The sequence below is a fragment of the Oncorhynchus masou genome, chromosome 13, assembly GCF_036934945.1.
Source record: "Oncorhynchus masou masou isolate Uvic2021 chromosome 13, UVic_Omas_1.1, whole genome shotgun sequence".
NCBI classification, from domain to species: domain Eukaryota; kingdom Metazoa; phylum Chordata; class Actinopteri; order Salmoniformes; family Salmonidae; genus Oncorhynchus; species Oncorhynchus masou.
Genome location: NC_088224.1, coordinates 13,560,285 through 13,581,089, shown reverse-complemented (window position 1 = coordinate 13,581,089; position 20,805 = coordinate 13,560,285). Strand labels below are relative to the sequence as shown.

The 20,805-nt window shown below is 42.9% G+C and overlaps 1 protein-coding gene across 1 annotated transcript in view; it reads left to right on the top strand.

Moving 5' to 3' along the window:
• Positions 1-12,033: 12,033 nt before the first annotated feature.
• LOC135551755 (solute carrier family 45 member 4-like) overlaps positions 12,034-20,805 on the top strand; it is a 68,789-nt gene continuing 60,017 nt past the window's right edge. The window contains exons 1-2 of the mRNA XM_064982967.1: positions 12,034-12,141; positions 14,006-14,127. The gene's annotated coding sequence lies outside the window, so the exon portion shown is untranslated. The remainder of the gene's footprint in view (positions 12,142-14,005; positions 14,128-20,805) is intronic.

The following is a 20,805-nucleotide window of genomic DNA, read 5'->3' as shown; positions in this document are numbered from 1 at the left end:
TTACACAACCACCCCGCCATGAAACAGTGGGGTTATAACAAACTAACCAGGGTAGGCCTAGCACCACAGGAAACACAGGAGAGTAAATAAGGAAGAGACTAATTCTCTCCTTGTGACCCCCCTGCGTCACCATGCCCAGAGGAGCGGTGGCCACCCTAATCAACCCTGACCCTAATGGTCGACTATCTAAGGCGTGAACGGGGAAGGGCAGTAAAGGGCAGTAACTCAGTAAAAACGTTTTAGTTGTTGCATGTTGTGTTAATGTTTTTGTCCAGTGTCGATCTGAAAGGTTATGAAATGAAATTAAGCTGAATAATTATTGATGAGACCTGGCCAGGGTTTGAACATCAGGAATAAGATACCTTAATAGAAAATGACTCAAGTAAAAGTGAAAATCACCCAGTAGAGTACTACTTAAGTAAGTCTAAAAAGTAAGTCTAAAAGCATTTGGTTTTAAATATACTTAAGTATCAAAAGTAAGTGTACTGAGAAAATATACTTAAGTATCAGAAGTAAAAGTATAAATAATTTCAAATTCCTTATATTAAGCAAACCAGACAACACCATTTATTTATTTATTTTATTTACAGATGGGGTATGCTCCAACACTCAGACATAATTTACAAACAAAGCATGTACAGTGGGGAGAACAAGTATTTGATACACTTCCGATTTTGCAGGTTTTCCGACTTACAAAGCATGTAGAGGTCTGTAATTTTTATTATAGGTACACTTCAACTGTGAGAGACAGAATCTAAAACAAAAATCCAGAAAATCACATTGTAGGATTTTTAAGTAATTAATTTGCATTTTATTGCATGACATAAGTATTTGATCACCTACCAACCAGTAAGAATTCCGTCTCTCACAGACATGTTAGTTTTTCTTTAAGAAGCCCTCCTGTTCTCCACTCATTACTTGTATTAACTGCACCTGTTTGAACTCGTTACCTGTATAAAAGACACCTGTCAACACACTCAATCAAAGAGCCTCCAACCTCTCCACAATGGCCAAGACCAGAGAGCTGTGTAAGGACATCAGGGCTAAATTGTAGACCTGCACAAGGCTGGGATGGCCTACAGGACAATAAGCAAGCAGCTTGGTGAGAAGGCAACAACTGTTGGCGCAATTATTAGAAAATTAAAGAAGTTCAAGATGACGGTCAATCAGCCTCGGTCTGGGGCTCCATGCAAGACCTCACCTTGTGGGGCATCAATGATCATGAGGAAGGTGAAGGATCAGCCCAGAACTACACGGCAGGACCTGGTCAATGACCTGAAGAGAGCTGGGACCACAGTCTCAAAGAAAACCATTAGTAACACACTACGCCGTCATGGATTAAAATCCTGCAGCGCATGCAAGGTCCCCCTGCTCAAACCAGCGCATGTCCAGGCCCGTCTGAAGTTTGCCAATGACCATCTGGATGATCCAGAGGAGGAATGGGAGAAGGTTATGTGGTCTGATGAGACAAAAATAGAGCTTTTTGGTCTAAACTCCACTCGCCGTGTTTGGAGGAAGAAGAAGGATGAGTACAACCCCATCGTATTGACGGGAGGATGGATTGGGCCATGTATCGTGAGATCTTGGCCAACAACCTCCTTCCCTCAGTAAGAGTATTGAAGATGGGTTGTGGCTGGGTCTTCCAGAATGACAACGAATATGTTCCGGGATTCATCCAATGGCATTAAGGAGTATACCACATCAGTCACCGGCTTCATCAATATGTGCATCAACGACGTCGTCCCCACAGTGACCGTACGTACATATCCCAACCAGAGGCCATGGATTACAGGCAACGTTCGCACCGAGCTAAATGCTAGAGCTGCTGCTTTCAAGGAGCGGGACACTAATCCGGACTCTTATAAGAAATCCCGCTATGCCCACAGATGAACCATCAAACAAGCAAAGCATCAACACAGGACTAAGATTGAATCCTACTACACCGGCTCTGATGCTCGTTGGATGTGGCAGGGATTGCAAACTATTACGGACTACAAAGGGAAACCCAGCCGTGAGCTTCCCAGTAACGCAAGCCTCCCAGATGAGCTAAATTAATTTTAATGCTCGGTTCGAGGCAAGCAACACTGAAGCATACTTGAAAGCACCAGCTGTTCAGGACAACTGTGTGAACACGCTCTCCGCAGCTGATGTGAGCAAGACCTTTAAACAGGTCAACAGGTCAGATTACCAGGACATGTACTCAGAGCTGACCAACTGGCAAGTGTCTTTACTGACATTTTCAACTGCCCAAGACTGTAATAACTTCGTGTTTCTCAAGCAGACCACCATAGTCCCTGTGCCCAAGAAAGCAAAGGTAACCTGCCTAAATGACTACTGTCCCATAGCACTCACGCCGGTAGCCATGAAGTGTTTTGAAAGGCTGGTCATGGCTCACATCAACACCTTTATCCCGGAATCCCTAGACCCACTCCAATTCACGTACCGTCCTGACAGATCCACAGATGACACAATCTCAATCACACTTCACACTCTCCTTTTCCATCTGGACAAAAGGAACACCTAAGTGAGAATGCTGTTCATTGACTACAGCTCAGCATTCAAGACACCATAGTGCCCACAAGCTCATTACTAAGCTAAGCATCTTAGGACTAAACACCTCCCTCTGCAACTGGGTCCTGGACTTCGTGACGGGCTGCCCCCAGGTGGTAAGGGTAGGCAACAACATATCTGCCATGCTGATCCTCAATACGGGGGCCCCTCAGGGGTGCGTGCTTTGGCCCCTCCTGTACTCCCTGTTTACCCATGACTGCGTGGCCAACACATCATTAAGGTTGCTCACGACAGTGCTGATGAGAGTGGTAGGCCTGATCACCAACAACAATGAGACAGCCCATAGAGAAGAGGTCAGAGACCTGGCAGTGTGGTGCCAGGAAAACAACCTCTCCCTCAACGTGAGCAAGACAAAGGAGCTGATCGTGGACTACAGGAAAAGGCGGGCGGAACAGGTCCCCATTCACATCAACGGGGTTGTAGTGGAGCGGGTCAAGAGTTTGAAGTTCCTTGGTGTACACATCACCAACAAACTATCATGGTCCAAACACACCAAGTAAGTTGTAAAGAGGGCACACATGGTATGGCAACTGCTCGGCATCCGACCGTAAGGCACTGCAGAGGGTTGTGTCTACGGCCCAGTACATCACAGGGGCCAAGCTTCCTGCCACCTATATACTAGAAGGTGTCAGAGGAAGGCCCAAAAAATTGTCAAAGACTCCAGTCACCCAAGTCATAGACTGTTCTCTCTGCTACCGCACGGCAAGTGGTACAAGTCTAGGACCAAAAGGCTCCTTAACAGCTTCTACCCCCAAGCCATAAGACTGCTGAACAATTAATTAAATGGCCACCCAGACTATTTGCATTGACCCCCCCCTTGGTTTTGTACACTGCTGCTTCTCGCTGTTTATTATCTATACATAGTCACTTCACCCCTACCTACATTTACAAATTACCTTGACTAACCTGTACCTCCGCACACTGACTCAGTACCGGTACCCGCTGTTTATAGCCTCGCTATTGCTATTTTATTGTGTTCTTTATTTAAAAAAATGTTTTACTGTTTTTTCTTGACTAAATATTTTCTTAACTATATTTTCTTAAAACTGCATTGTTGGTTAAGGGCTTGTAAGTAAGCATTTCACGGTAAGGTCTACTACACCTGTTGTATTTTCGGCTCATGTGACAAATAAAAATGTATTTGATTTGAACTCCATAGACTTTATTAGGTATTTTAGAAACTGAGGAAACTGAGACACTGTGGGTGTGGGCACACACCAATAAGAGTGTTGAATTTGCCATCATGTTGAAAGCGCCTGCATGCTGGCAGCTCATATGAACATTAATTGTGCCACAGAGTCATTACTTAAGAACTACAGATGTATCAAGTAAATGAATTGCTATTTGCTTGTGAAAATGTGATGGAATGCATTTGTTCAATTGTTACAATTTTTGATGGTGGCCTATTTTTAAAAAGGGTGTTGCCAAATGGAGTTTGGCTTTAAAGCTCCACACACCAAGACGGCTTGCCAACTTCAACTCTGGTTTTGCAAGCAGATGGAATGCGGTCTTCAGTAACAGTCACTGCTGTGGGGATTCTACCACTCTCTCTTATTACCAAACGTTTGTTTCCTCACAGCTCTCAGTACAATGAACATTTTTTTAACTATTTCTAACTTGCATGGATTTTTTTGTTTAACTTATTTGCGTACGATGTCTCCGTTGGTAAAGAAAATCATCATGTGTGAGCAGGGCAATGCAGACCTTCTGACAGGCAGGTGGTCAAAGTGAAAAAAAGAACACCCCCCTCAATTTGTTTTTAGAACTGCAACACATTTTTGGTCTTAAATTCCTTCCCATTCATAATTATCTACTGTACATAAATATATTTTGTTGCATTTATTTTCTACAAAAACACATTCAACTGCTAACCTACTGCTCACAAAGAGGACAAAGTGGTGATCGGCTATCAGCTGATTATAGTGAATGTACTGTACTGTATGCTATTGAAACAAACTAGTCTTTTACCTGTGGCTGAAGTTTATTCTGATACTGACATCTGCCTCTTAGGCCGATAAATGAACAGTGAATTGAACCCATTCATCTCCCTGACCTCTTTTAATATACTTAAGTATCAAAAGTAAACTTAATTGCTAAAATATACTTAAGTATCAAAGTAAAAGTATAAATCATTAAATTATATATAAAATAATGATAATAATTTACAGAAAGCCAGGTGGACTCCAAAACTCAAACGTAAGTATACAAACAAAACAATTGTGTTTAGTGAGTGTACCAGATCAGAGGCAGTAGGGATGACCAGGGATGTTCTCTTGATAAGTGTGTGAATTAGACCATTTTCCTGTCCTGCTAAGCATTCAAATGTAACGAGTACTTTTGGGTGTCAGGGAAAATGTATGGAGTAACAAGTACATTATTTTCTTTAGGAATGTAGTGAAAAATATATATAAATAGTAAAGTACAGATACCCCCCAAAAGCTACTTAAGTAGTACTTTACATTATTTTTAAACTTAAGTACTTTACACCACTGCTCTGGTGTCACTTTGTTCAACATTAGCTTAACATACATGCCTTTATGTAAGGTGCTTTTCTATCATTTGTATTTATAGACCCAAATTAACTGCACAGTCCAGTCCAGCAGAGAGAGGTAGAGGGGGGACAGAGAGAGAAAGAGTGAGAGAGACAGAAAAAAGATAGACAGGCAGAAAAACAGAAAGAAATACTGAGATAGAGAAACAAAGAAAGAGAGAGGAACATCAAGAGAGAAACAGAGAGAGAGAGAGAGGAAGAGAGAGAAACAGCAAGAGCGAGAAACAGAGAGAGAGAGAGAGAGAGAGAGAAACAGCAAGGGAGAGGAACAGAGAAAGAGAACCAGAGAGAGAGAGAGAGAGAGAGAGAGAGAGAGAGAGAGAGAGAGAGAAAGAGAGAGAGAGAGAAAAACAGCAAGAGAGAAACAGAGAAAGAGAACCAGAGAGAGAGAGAGAGAGAGAGAGAGAGAAAAAAACAGCAAGAGAGAAAAACAGAGAAAGAGAGAGAGAGAGAGAGAGATGGGTAAACCACTTCTCCAATCTTTTTGGCTCTATAACAAAGAATAAAGAGCAAAAACATATACATGATCAAATACAGATCTTAGAATCAACTATTAAAGACTACCAGAACCCACTGGATTCTCCAATTACATTGAATGAGTTACAGGACAAAATAAAAACCCTCCAACCCAAAAAGGCCTGTGGTGTTGATGGTATCCTCAATGAAATGATCAAATATACAGACAACAAATTCCAATTGGCTATACTAAAACTCTTTAACATCATCCTTAGCTCTGGCATCTTTCCCAATATTTGGAACCAAGGACTGATCACCCCAATCCACAAAAATGGAGACAAATTTGACCCCAATAACTACCGTGGAATATGCGTCAACAGTAACCTTGGGAAAATCCTCTGCATTATCATTAACAGCAGACTCGTACACTTCCTCAATGAAAACAATGTACTGAGCAAATGTCAAATTGGCTTTTTACCAAATTACCGTACAACAGACCATGTATTCACCCTGCACACCCTAATTGACAACCTAACAAACCAAAACAAAGGCAAAGTCTTCTCATGCTTTGTTGATTTCAAAAAAGCCTTCGACTCAATTTGGCATGAGGGTCTGCTATACAAACTGATGGAAAGTGGTGTTGGGGGTAAAACATACGACATCATATAATCCATGTACACAAACAACAAGTGTGCGGTTAAAATTGGCAAAAAACACACACATTTCTGCACACAGGGTCGTGGGGTTAGACAGGGATGCAGCTTAAGCCCCACCCTCTTCAACATATATATCAACGAACTGGCGCGGGCCTTAGAAATGTCTGCAGCACCCGGCCTCACCCTACTAGAATCTGAAGTAGAATGTCTGCTGTTTGCTGATGATCTGGTGCTTCTGTCACCAACCAAGGAGGGCCTACAGCAGCACCTAGATCTTATGCACAGATTCTGTCAGACCTGGGCCCTCACAGTAAATCTCAGTAAGACCAAAATAATGGTGTTCCAAAAAAGGTCCAGTCACCAGGACCACAAATACAAATTCCATCTAGACACTGTTGCCCTAGAGCACACAAAAAACTATACATACCTTGGCCTAAACATCAGCGCCACAGGTAACTTCCACAAAGCTATGAACGATCTGAGAGACAAGGCAAGAAGGGCATTCTATGCCATCAAAAGGAACATAAATTTCAACATACCAATTAGGATTTGGCTAAAAATACTTGAATCAGTCATAGAGCCCATTGCCCTTTATGGTTGTGAGGTCTGGGGTCCGCTCACCAACCAAGACTTTACAAAATGGGATAAACACCAAATTGAGACTCTGCACGCAGAATTCTGCAAAAATATTCTCCGTGTACAACGGAGAACACCAAATAATGCATGCAGAGCAGAATTAGGCCGATACCCACTAATTATCAAAATCCAGAAAAGAGCTATAACCACCTAAAAGGAAGCGATTCCCAAACCTTCCACAACAAAGCCATCACCTACAGAGAGATGAACCTGGACAAGAGTCCCCTAAGCAAGCTGGTCCTGGGGCTCTGTTCACAAACACACCCTACAGAGCCCCATGACAGCAGCAAAATTAGACCCAACCAAATCATGAGAAAACAAAAAGATAATTACTTGACACATTGGAAAGAATTAACAAAAAAACAGAGCAAACTAGAATGCTATTTGGCCCTACACAGAGATTACACAGCGGCAGAATACCTGACCACTGTGACTGACCCAAAATTAAGGAAAGCTTTGACTATGTACAGACTCAGTGAGCATAGCCTTGCTATTGAGAAAGGCCGCCGTAGTGCTCACTGCCCACAAAATTAGGTGGAAACTGAGCTGCACTTCCTAACCTCCTGCCCAATGTATGACCATATTAGAGAGACATATTTCCCTCAGATTACACAGATCCACAAAGAATTCGAAAACAAATCCAATTTTGAAAAACTCCCATATCTACTGGGTAAAATTCCACAGTGTGCCATCAGAGCAGCAAGATTTGTGACCTGTTGCCACAAGAAAAGGGCAACCAGTGAAGAACACGCACCATTGTAAATACAACCCATATCTATGCTTATTTATTTTATCTTGTGTCCTTAACAATTTGTACATTGTAAAAACACTGTATATATATATATAATATGACATTTGTAATGTCTTTATTGTTTTGAAACTTCTGTATGTGTGATGTCTACTGTTCATTTTTATTGTTTATTTCACTTTATATATTATCTACCTTACTTGCTTTGGCAATGTTAACACATGTTACCCATGCCAATAAAGCCCCTTGAATTGAATTGAATTGAGAGAGAGAGAGAGAGAGAGGAGAAAAACAGCAAGAGAGAGAACCAGAGAGAGAGAGAGAGAAAAACAGAGAGAGAGAAACAGAGAGAGAGAGAGAGAAAAACAGAGAGAGAGAAACAGAGAGAGTGTCCTGTTTGGCCCTTGTGTTCTCAAAGGCAGCTATATTGTTCCGCCGGGTGTGAAAGTGACTAAGGAGACATGGACACGGGAGATAATCGTCTACTTGACAGCGAGGAACAATAGGAGGTCAAACCAGGGTCCCCAGGAGCACTGTGGCCTCTCAGAGTTAAGTTTATGAACACAGCGTCTTCCTGTCCTCACACTCACTGGTGTGTATCAAATCAAATTGTATTTGTGCGTGTGTGTGCGTGTGTGTCTGTGCTCTTGCGCGTTTGTTCGCCTGCATATGTGCGTGTGTGTGACTGGGTCCCAGACACTGCTGTTAGGAGGTGTTTGGCTCCCAGTGACCTTCCATGAGCTTTATTCTACTGTCCCATCCATCATATCTTTACTACAGTATACTGTACCATACATCATATCTTTACTACAGTATACTGTACCATACATCATATCTTTACTACAGTATACTGTACCATACATCATATCTTTACTACAGTATACTGTACCATACATCATATCTTTACTACAGTATACTGTACCATCCATCATATCTTTACTACAGTATACTGTACCATACATAGAGGACGGAGGAAATGAACCCTATGGAAACAGTTACTTACACATATGTATACAATAAAGACACAGACCTACTGTAGAAGAGTAGTGGGTAGAACTTTCTGCACCCTGCCGTGATGCAGGGTATTTTACCTCTTGGATAGAATGAAGAACCTCTGACTTACTATGTCATTGTTATAACCATTCTTATACATATTTAAAAAAAATGTTAACCCACTGTTTTTCCCACCACTTATGGATGAGGAAAAATGAACCCACAACTTGGATGTGTGTAACCCTGACTTTCAGACTTTTCCGCCAGGCAGCGATCGACCGTGTGATCATGTTGTGCTTCAGCTAATGTTAAGCAGGAAGTCTTTTGTGAGATTTCCCACTGTTTTGTTATTCTTCTGTGTATATTACACCAGGAAACTCATACCCGGTGACTTTGACTCGTTTTTTCTTCTAGTTTCCCCCCTGTCCTGTCCACACAAAACATTATCTTCCCGTTCCCAACCTAGATCCCTATAACTCAGAAAAGCCGCTTACATCACAGAGGTCTAGCAGCTAGCCAGTACTGCTTACATCACAGAGGTGTAGCCGCGAGCCAGCACTGCTTACATCACAGAGGTCTAGCCGCTAGCCAGTACTGCTTACATCACAGAGGTCTAGCAGCTAGCCAGTACTGCTTACATCACAGAGGTGTAGCCGCTAGCCAGTACTGCTTACATCACAGAGGTCTAGCAGCTAGCCAGTACTGCTTACATCACAGAGGTCTAGCAGCTAGCCAGTACTGCTTACATCACAGAGGTCTAGCCGCTAGCCAGTACTGCTTACATCACAGAGGTCTAGCAGCTAGCCAGTACTGCTTACATCACAGAGGTCTAGCAGCTAGCCAGTACTGCTTACATCACAGAGGTCTAGCCGCTAGCCAGTACTGCTTACATCACAGAGGTCTAGCCGCTAGCCAGTACTGCTTACATCACAGAGGTCTAGCCGCTAGCCAGTACTGCTTACATCACAGAGGTCTAGCAGCTAGCCAGTACTGCTTACATCACAGAGGTCTAGCCGCTAGCCAGTACTGCTTACATCACAGAGGTCTAGCAGCTAGCCAGTACTGCTTACATCACAGAGGTCTAGCCGCTAGCCAGTACTGCTTACATCACAGAGGTCTAGCAGCTAGCCAGTACTGCTTACATCACAGAGGTCTAGCAGCTAGCCAGTACTGCTTACATCACAGAGGTCTAGCAGCTAGCCAGTACTGCTTACATCACAGAGGTCTAGCAGCTAGCCAGTACTGCTTACATCACAGAGGTCTAGCCACTAGCCAGTACTGCTTACATCACAGAGGTCTAGCAGCTAGCCAGTACTGCTTACATCACAGAGGTCTAGCAGCTAGCCAGTACTGCTTACATCACAGAGGTCTAGCCGCTAGCCAGTACTGCTTACATCACAGAGGTCTAGCCGCTAGCCAGTACTGCTTACATCACAGAGGTCTAGCCACTAGCCAGTACTGCTTACATCACAGAGGTGTAGCCGCGAGCCAGTACTGCTTACATCACAGAGGTCTAGCCACTAGCCAGTACTGCTTACATCACAGAGGTCTAGCCGCTAGCCAGTACTGCTTACATCACAGAGGTCTAGCCGCTAGCCAGTACTGCTTACATCACAGAGGTCTAGCAGCTAGCCAGTACTGCTTACATCACAGAGGTGTAGCCGCGAGCCAGTACTGCTTACATCACAGAGGTCTAGCCGCTAGCCAGTACTGCTTACATCACAGAGGTCTAGCCGCTAGCCAGTACTGCTTACATCACAGAGGTCTAGCCGCTAGCCAGTACTGCTTACATCACAGAGGTCTAGCAGCTAGCCAGTACTGCTTACATCACAGAGGTGTAGCCGCGAGCCAGTACTGCTTACATCACAGAGGTCTAGCCGCTAGCCAGTACTGCTTACATCACAGAGGTCTAGCCGCTAGCCAGTACTGCTTACATCACAGAGGTCTAGCCGCTAGCCAGTACTGCTTACATCACAGAGGTCTAGCCGCTAGCCAGTACTGCTTTATTTCTCCACCTTCCACCTCCACCTCATCTTCACACCTGGAGTATAATGCCTCAACAAGTCCATGTCATACCATTTGATTCTCATTATTTCTCAGCATAAAAATTATTTAAATTTAATTTCACAAAGACCATCTCCACCTCGTCTTACCCCCTGTGTAAGACTATGGTAGGACTACGACAAGACTATGGTAGGACAATGGCATGACTATGGCAGGACTACAGAAGGACTACGGAAGGACTATGGTAGAACTATGGCAGGGCTATGGTAGAACTATGGTAGAACTATGGCAGGACTATGGCAGGACTATGGTAGAACTATGGCAGGACTATGGTAGAACTATGGCAGGGCTATGGTAGAACTATGGCAGGACTATGGTAGAACTATGGCTGGACTATGGTAGAACTATGGCAGGACTACGGAAGGACTATGGTAGAACTATGGCAGGACTATGGTAGGACTATGGCAGGACTATGGTAGACCTGTGGCAGGACTATGGTAGGACTATGGCAGGACTATGGTGCGACTATGGTAGAACTATGGCAGGACTATGGCAGGCAGGCTCAGGGTCAGGGCAGGCAGAGGTCAGGAATTCAGGGTAGAGTCAGAAAGGTACAGAACAGCAGACCGGTTCAGGGTCAGGGCAGGCAGAGGTCAGGAATCCAAGGTAGAGTCAGTAAGGTACAGAATGGCAGGCAGGCTCAGGCTCAGGGTCAGGGCAGTCAGAGGTCAGTAATCCAGGGCAGTGTCAGAAAGGTACAGAAAGGCAAGCAGGCTCAGGGTCAGGGCAGGCAGAATGGTCAAAGAACTAGAAAACATGGACTAGAGAGAGTACGGGGGGAGAAAACACGGTGTTAGGCTTGACGAGACAAGACGAACTGGCAACAGACAAACAGAAAACACAGGTCTAAATACCCAAGGGATAATGGGGGAGAATGGGCGACACCTGGATGGGGGTGAAGACAAGCACAAGACAGGTGAAATAGATCAGGGTGTCACAGCCTCCCTCTGCAGGGGAGAGTACTATTTATCCTTCACAGTATGCATGAGGTGCCTACTGCTATACTCTGGATGAGGAGAAATTTAATGCCTGGATAATAGATCATCCTTTTATGCAGTGTTTTGTTGTTGTTGCTTTACCTGGTAACGTTTTTCAGATAATAACAAATTAATAACTGTTTAATAATAAAGTTATAGTATTTAGTGTCAATGCAGAGGTTTATCTATTCAAGTAACATGAGATTGTGTGAGATTATGCAGGAGGTTCTCTGGACACGCCCACTAGGCTCAAATTTTTCGCAGTTTAAATCGAAAACCACTCCCCTTTATGCAAATCACTCACCTCCGTCAGCGGAAGCTGGCTGTACACTTATTTCCGACAGATATTCCTTTAAAGGCAAATTAATGCTGTGGGTTGACTGACTGCTAGACGTCCCAGAGGATCCAGTCGATGCACCAAAATACCTTCCGAGGGGACGTGAAAACACTATCGCAACAGTTACGAAGAAAAGAGATAACGATAACTGGGTAAGCATAATGCATGTTTTAACAGATTACATTATTATTATTATTGACCAACTATCATTACCAAGCATCGCAGGTTAGTTGCTGCAGCAAAAGGTTTCGCTCGACGGTTACAGTAGCAATGCGATACGTTATACTTGTGTGACAAGCAGCATCGAAATGTTCCGTGGTAGGCTATAATAAACGCGTTTCTCTATATGTGTTTTACACTGTACTAGAATGAACGAACTGACAACCTCAAGTTTGTTGATAACGTCGAATACACAGCGGGCTTAATTAGATAATCATTTGGAGTGCTCGTGCAGCTGTCTACGATGGATGCTGTTGACGGTGGCCAGAGTAGACGGACGATGGCATAACGTTAATTGGCCAGTTGTCAATTACAAATTGTAATCGTTAACCTTTTCGTATAATACAATAAAAAGGTTCATATAACCATTTACATTATAACGTTAATTATTTCAAAAGCACTCTACAATATATTCCACGAGAGCCAGCTACTATTTTCTAACGTGTCATCCCGTTCAACTACTGTAGTTAACGTTACTGTACAGGTGCGCGTGCGCCTGTAAAAAGTAGCCTATATGTTGTGCGTTTGATTTCACAGAATAACATTGTTATGCATTAGTAATATAAATATACATTGACAAGATTTTTTGACATGTCTTGTCATGGCATTAATAAAAAAAAATGCATTACATTTGTTTTGTTGCCTCGCATCATTTTGTACCTACTACGATCGCAGCACAGACATGGCTAAATAAGTAAAAATCCAACGCTCAATCCTGTACAATTGCTTTATTGTGAAATTGCAATCAACACTAGTCTCCAAATTAGCAATATGCATGTGTAAGGTGAATATGACGCAATTTATAGTCAAAGCACATTCTTAAATAGCATATTTCATTTTGTCAAATAGGCCAGTTAATTATACAGTAAAAGCAACCAAGTTTGTTTGTTGACCAGTTTTTCAAAATAAATTTGTACCTCTAGCTTTTACTCTTCAGCATAGTACAGTACAAATGATACACCTGTAGTATTCTAATTTACAGCAGTACAATCGGAAAGAGTGTAGGAGTAGTGGTGGAATATAGTGTGCTAATTGAGAGGTCCAGCTTTTGATACCCTCAGCGACAATGTCACATACCTCACTCTGAGTGTGTTTGAGCTGGGTAAACAAACCAAGCAGACCACGGTCAGCTCAGCTCTGTACCTGAAAAGTTACCCATCACATACTTGAGAATACGTTCCCCCCCATAATAGTCTAGTTGCATCACAGTTCATTCTGAGCATACAGATAAAACTAACAGGTAGGGGCACCTTGCATCGTTATCGTTATGGAATATCTATCGTTATGGAATATCTATCGTTATGGAATATCTATCGTTATAGAATAGACTATCGTTATAGAATAGACTATCGTTATAGAATAGACTATCGTTATAGAATAGACTATCATTATAGAATATATATCTAGCCTATAGAGCATATGTATCACTAAACTTCAAGGCAAGGATAGAACAACAAAATGACATGGATGATTGTGGATGTCTTGTTGTTTGGCATTACTCTAACAAGTAATTGACATCTGCTTTATGTACTTGCATCGCGTGAGTCTATATTTACTGCAATGTTCAGGTTCATGTCAGGGAAGTAGTGTGTTGTGTGGAGGACATTGAAATCAGATGTAAATCGCCCTTTGCTGTTTTGCGCTGAGATGCAAAACAGCAGGGTAGAGAGAGCCTGCGGTAGGTTTTCTCTTCTGCTGATTACCCAAGTGCCTCGAGGGTGGCGATGCACTGGGTACTTCTTTGCTTTCCAGAAAAGTGTGCTAACCTAACCACGATGCTTTGTTTGTCTTTCGCAGGTGCCAAGAAGACCACTCCTCCTCTTTTCCAAGAGGACTAGCCGTACTCCGTCTTAGGAACCACTGCTGTTGCAGGCAGTCGTCTGCAGAGGTTACTGTATGAAGCTTTTAAGGCCTTTTTGGTGAGTCTGTCTGGGTGTTTTTTATAGCTCATTCATTTTTAGACTATTCAGGTTAGATACCAGATCTAGACCATGTAGATAGACACACACACCCATATACACATACATACATATACATACAGTACATATATACACACACACACACACATCCATATACACACACACACACACAGACACACACACACAGACACACACACACAGACACACACACACAGACACACACACACACAGACACACACACACACAGACACACACACACACAGACACACACACACACAGACACACACACACACAGACACACACACACACAGACACACACACACACAGACACACACACACACAGACACACACACAGACACACACACACAGACACACACACAGACACACACACACAGACACACACACACAGACACACACACACAGACACACACACACAGACACACACACACAGACACACACACACAGACACACACACACAGACACACACACACAGACACACACAGACACACACAGACACACACAGACACACACAGACACACACAGACAGACACACGTACATATAGACACACGTACATATAGACACACGTACATATAGACACACGTACATATAGACACACGTACATATAGACACACGTACATATAGACACACGTACATATAGACACACGTACATATAGACACACGTACATATAGACACACGTACATATAGACACACGTACACATAGACACACGTACACATAGACACACAGACATAGACACACACCCATATACACACATGCATATACATACAGTACATATACACACACAAACACACATGCATATACATACAGTACATATACACACACAAACACATACATACAGTACATATACACACACACAAACACATACATACATTTACATATACACACACACAAACACATACATACATTTACATATACACACACACAAACACATACATACATTTACATACACATACAGTACATACACATACAGTACATACACATACACATACAGTACATACACATACAGTACATACACATACAGACATAGATACACAGACATAGACATATGTGTGTGTGTATGTGTATGTGTGTATGTATATACATATACGTATATATACATGTGTATGTATGTATGTATGTATGTATGTATGTATGTATGTATGTATGTATGTATGTATGTATGTATGTGTATATACATACAGTACATACACATAAACCCATAAACACCCTCTCACACACTCTCCTGACCTGGAACTGTAGTGATGCAGGGTGTGCCGGTCCGGTCTGGTTTCAGCTCGACCGTCATGAAGTGAAACCTTTACTTCCCATTAATGCTATTGATTTCTAAACACTCCTGCTGACTCAGCAGGCGGCACCACTGAAAAGAGATGGCACGAGCCAGGCAACCACAGACCCTTGTTCTTGATTCGTTGCAGACTTTCTATGTTGCGTCACCACCCCTGAATAAAGCCTCAACGACACATGACAGAAAGGTTACTGTCGGCGCTTCAGCTACTAAAGTGGAAGTGTTCTTCCACAACCCCAGAAGTCACTGGACTGCACCCTCACACAACTTGTCCCTCCAGCACTTTGTGTTCCTCATTGCAACTTAAAACAGCTGATTAAACCTTTCTGTCTGACTGCTTGATGTGGAGGCATGAGAAATCCTCTTAAATGGGCGAAGCAAGTCTCTTTAAAAACAATGATACGTTTATTTTTAGGATATCTTATCTTGTCTTTGGTTGTATGCTTCTGACAAGGTCTAATTATTTTAATTTTAAATGGACAGTGAGTTTAGAAATGGTATTCCTAAATCTAGGCCTATAGTTTGATTTTTTTTTTTTTTTGCTTAACTTGTTGTTGTGGGAGACATTGGATATTAGGGCATATAATATCCAATGTAACATAACAAAATGTGGAAAAGGGGAAGGGGTCTGAATACTTTCTGAATGCACTGTAAATCAGGCTAAAACCGTTTGTTGTTTGTCTGTGGTTACTTGTTGATGTCACAGTGACTGCTGATGGAGAGCAGACCTGACTCTGGCCACGCGGACACATTGTCGTAGTTCTAAATCGACATCAGGTCACATGCATTCAGCATGATGCTACTGAGGTTTAATAATAGCCCTGGTTCTAATGTAGAGGTCAGATACACACTGCTCCTGTCCTGTTAGCAAAGTGTCTTCATTCTCCACCTTAAGTCTTATAGTTTTCCTCCTATACTGAACAAAATTATAAACGCAACATGTAAAGTGTTGAAATTAAAGATCCAAGAAATTTTCCATATGCACAAAAAGCTTATTTCTCTCATTCTGTGCACAAATCTGTTTACCTCCCTGTTAGTGAGCATTTCTCCTATGCCATGATAAACCATCCACCTGACAGGTGTGGCATGTCAAGAAGCTGATTAAACAGGCTCCTTACACAGGTGCACCTTGTGCTGGGGACAATAAAAGGCCACTCTAAAATGTGCAGTTTTGTCACACAACACAATGCCACAGATGTCTCAAGTTTTGAGGGAGTGTGCAATTGGCATGTTGACTGCAGGAATGTCCACCAGAGTTGTTGCCAGAAAATTGAATGTTTATTTCTCTACCATAAGCTGTTTAAGAGAATTTGGCGGTACGTCCAACCGGCTTCGCAGCGGTAGACCACATGTATGGCGTTGTGTTGCAGCGTTTTGCTGAAGTTAATGTTTTGAACAGAGTGTTTTGTGCTCCTGAGTGGCACAGCTGTCTAAGGCTGGAGGAATAGATGAACAGGAGAAGCAGGTGAGTGATGGCTGAAAGGGGATGCAGCTGGCTGATGACAGCTGCAACACGTGGGCATTATTGGGCCGGTCATACAATAGAATAGTTGCTATTGCTTACATTTTTAAACATTTCTAAACATCTTATAACGGGCACCAGCGGGTTCTTTAGGATCGGTAGAGTAGTATCGTTTTCATATGGTAGTATCATATGAAATGGTACAACGGTATTCTAAAATGTTGGTATCGTAAGTACAGTATCATGATGTTTTGGTACCGTGATATTGCAGTGGTACCGGTATGCTGTGCAACACTACTTAGGATGGACTCTTGGGCTAGTGGCTGGACCCTCTCTCACTCCACTCACCCTCTTTCTCTCTCTCTCTCCCTCTCTCTCTCTCTCCACTCACTCTCTTTCTCCTCCTCGTTTCTCTCTCTCTCTCACTCCACTCACTCTCTTTCTCCCTCTCTCATCTCTCTCTCTCTCCCTCCACTCACTCTTTCTCCACACTCTCCGTCTCACTCTCTCTCTCTCCCTCCTCTCACTCTCTTTCTCATCTCTCTCTCTCCACTCTCTCGTCTCTCTCTCTCCACTCTCTCGTCTCTCTCTCTCCCTCCACTCACTCTCTCCCTCCACTCCATCTCTCTCTCTCTTTCTCCCTGTCTCCGTCTCTCTCCCTCCACTCTCTCATTCTCCCTCTCTCTCTCTCCCTCCACTCTCTCTCTCTCTCCCCGTCTCTCTCTCCCTCCACTCACTGTCTTTCTCACCGTCTCTCTCCCTCCACTCAGTCTTTCTCCCCATCGCTCTCTCTCTCTCTCTCTCTCTCCCTCCACTCACTGTCTTTCTCTCCGTCTCTCTTTCTCTCTCTCTCCCTCCACTCACTGTCTTTCTCCCTGTCTCTCTCTCTCCCTCCACTCACTCTCTCTCTCCCTCCACTCACTGTCTTTCTCCCCGTCTCTCTCTCTCTCTCCCTCCACTCATTGTCTTTCTCACCGTCTCTCTCTTTCTCCACTCACTCTCTTTCTCCCTCTCTTTCTCTCTCTCTCCCTCCACTCACTCTCTTTCTCCCCCCCTCTCTCTCTCTCTCTCTCTCTCTCTCTCCCTCCACTCACTGTCTTTCTCCCCGTCTCTCTCTTGATGAACTTGTTTTTCCCTCTCTCCGCGCCATGCAGCCTGCTCATAAGGTAGCCAGAGGTGCAGTTACATTACCAGTTACATTACCAGTTACATTACCAGTTACATTACCAGTTACATTACCAGTTACATTACCAGTTACATTGCCGCATCACAACACAAGCTCAGCCAGTCCAGCTCCTATGTAGCCTGCCTTGCAGCAGCAGGAGGTTTCTGACTCCACTGAATGGGAAAGTCTAAGATGAAAGACTGCACTACGTATCGTTCCTGTCTGCGCTCAACCTTGATTGATTGTCTGGTAGTTCTCTGGTAGTCAGGGCTGTGATGGTAGTCAGGGCTGTGATGTTTGTCAGCTGTTTGACTCTTGTGACTAAACAGACCTGACTGCTGTCTGTTGTTGCCGCGGGCTGTAATGTCTGTCTGAGATGCCGGTCTACCTGTGTACCCACGCTATGAGTTGATATTGGAGGGCCCTCCAAACAAGGAAGTATCTAGAGGGTGCAGTTGGTTTTTATTTGAGTATTGTTGATATCTGAGTATTGTTGATGCTCAGTCACTAGATTAATTCATGGGTGTGTCTGGTGAGGTGATCATTGAGTATTGTTGATACCTGAGTATTGTTGATACCTGAGTATTGTTGATGCTCAGTCACTAGATTAATTCATGGGTGTGCCTGGTGAGGTGATCATTGAGTATTGTTGATACCTGAGTATTGTTGATACCTGAGTATTGTTGATGCTCAGTCACTAGATTAATTCATGGGTGTGTCTGGTGAGGTGATCATTGAGTATTGTTGGTTGATACCTGAGTATTGTTGGTTGACACCTGAGTATTGTTGACACCTGAGTATTGTTGATACCTGAGTATTGTTGATGCTCAGTCACTAGATTAATTCATGGGTGTGTCTGGTGAGGTGATCATTGAGTATTGTTGGTTGATACCTGAGTATTGTTGGTTGATACCTGAGTATTGTTGGTTGATACCTGAGTATTGTTGGTTGATACCCGAGTATTGTTGGTTGATACCCGAGTATTGTTGGTTGATACCCGAGTATTGTTGGGTGATACCCGAGTATTGTTGGGTGATACCCGAGTATTGTTGGGTGATACCCGAGTATTGTTGACACCTGAGTATTGTTGATGCTCAGTCACTAGATTAATTCATGGCTAAGTGTCGCTACCAGACTGCTCAGGTTGTTTTGTATCGTCATGCCCCTCTTGAAATGAGAGAAGCAGGAGGTTTGCCCCCCTTTCTCCCCTCCCTCAACCCCTCTCTCCCATAATGTGTCTCCACTCCAACCCAAGTAACTCACTCAGAAGCTTGGGTGACAAGACTTGGCAGCGGTTCAAGAACAACATTAAGGCAGCAGCCATCTAGTGAGTAAGAACATCTCCTCTCAGACAACAAATGCATTGTGGCTGGTTTGGTATGAAAGGTTTCCTTGTAGTGTTTACCTGGGCCAGATCTATTTGGATAGGGTTGATATGAGATGCCTCCATCTTGACACACAGGTGGGCCATTGTTCATTTAGTGATGATGTAGAGAATGAAGACTTTTCAAGATAAGCCTAACGTTACTGGTTTTGTTTGTCATTAATTTAAATGTGCAATTGTTAGTGAGATATGATAACCATAATAGTTTGTGTTGTGCATTGTCAACTGGCTATGGTTTAGATTAAGAATAGATAGGTGATGATGACATAGCCTAGTTTACACACAGATACCTGAACATAGAAATAGAGTCTGCACGGAGTATACCGAACATAAGGGACACCTTCCTAATATTGAGTTGCATGGAAAGAGCAGGTGTTCTTAATGTTTTGTATACTCATTCTAGTTCTACTGTGATTGTGACGTCTGCCAGGTTTGTCGTGGATCTGTCATGGAACATCTTATGGCGAGCACCAGAGCAGCATACTCTGTTGAGGACTGATTTCAAGGAATGAAATATGTATGTTTTTGTCAAACCTCTCCTTCCGCCCCATACAGTTTAGCCAGCTGTGTCCTGCTACTGTGAACTGTGCTGTATGATGATGGAATTCAACAGGTTAGTTTTAGTTACACGTGTGCTTGGTTTTATAATAACCTGACCTTGGTTGATTAGGCTAGACTTACGGAAGTATAAAATGATAGGCCTTCAGAAAGTGTTCATACCCCTTGACTTTTTCCACATTTTGTTGTGTTACAGCCTGAATTCAAAATGGATAAAAAAAAAAATAATTCTCACCCATCTACACACAATACCCATAATGACAAAGTGAAAACATGTTTTTATAATTTTATCCAATGATTTTAAAGAAAAATCACATACAGAAATATCTAAATATTCACACCCAACTGATGTTAGAATCACCTTTGGCAGTCTGAGTTTTGCACACCTGGATTGTACAATATTTGCACATTATTCTTTAAAAAATATCTGTCAAGTAGGTTGCTGATCATTGCTAGATAGCCATTTTTAAGTCTTGCCATAGCTTTTCAAGCCGATTTCAGTCAACTGTAACTAGGCCACTCAGGAACATTCAATGTCTTCTTGGTAACTCCAGTGTAGATTTTGCCTTGTGTTTTAGGTTATTATTCTGCTGAAAGGTGAATTGATCTCCTAGTGTCTGTTGGAAAGCAGACAACCAGGTTTTCCTCTAGAATTTTGTCTGTGCTTAGCTCTATTCCATTTCTGTTTTTTCCTTAAAAAAACTCCCTCGTCCTTGCCGATGACAAGGATACCCATAACATGTTGCAGCCACCACCATGCTTTAAAATATGAAGAGTGGTACTCAACACGTGTTGTGTATGAT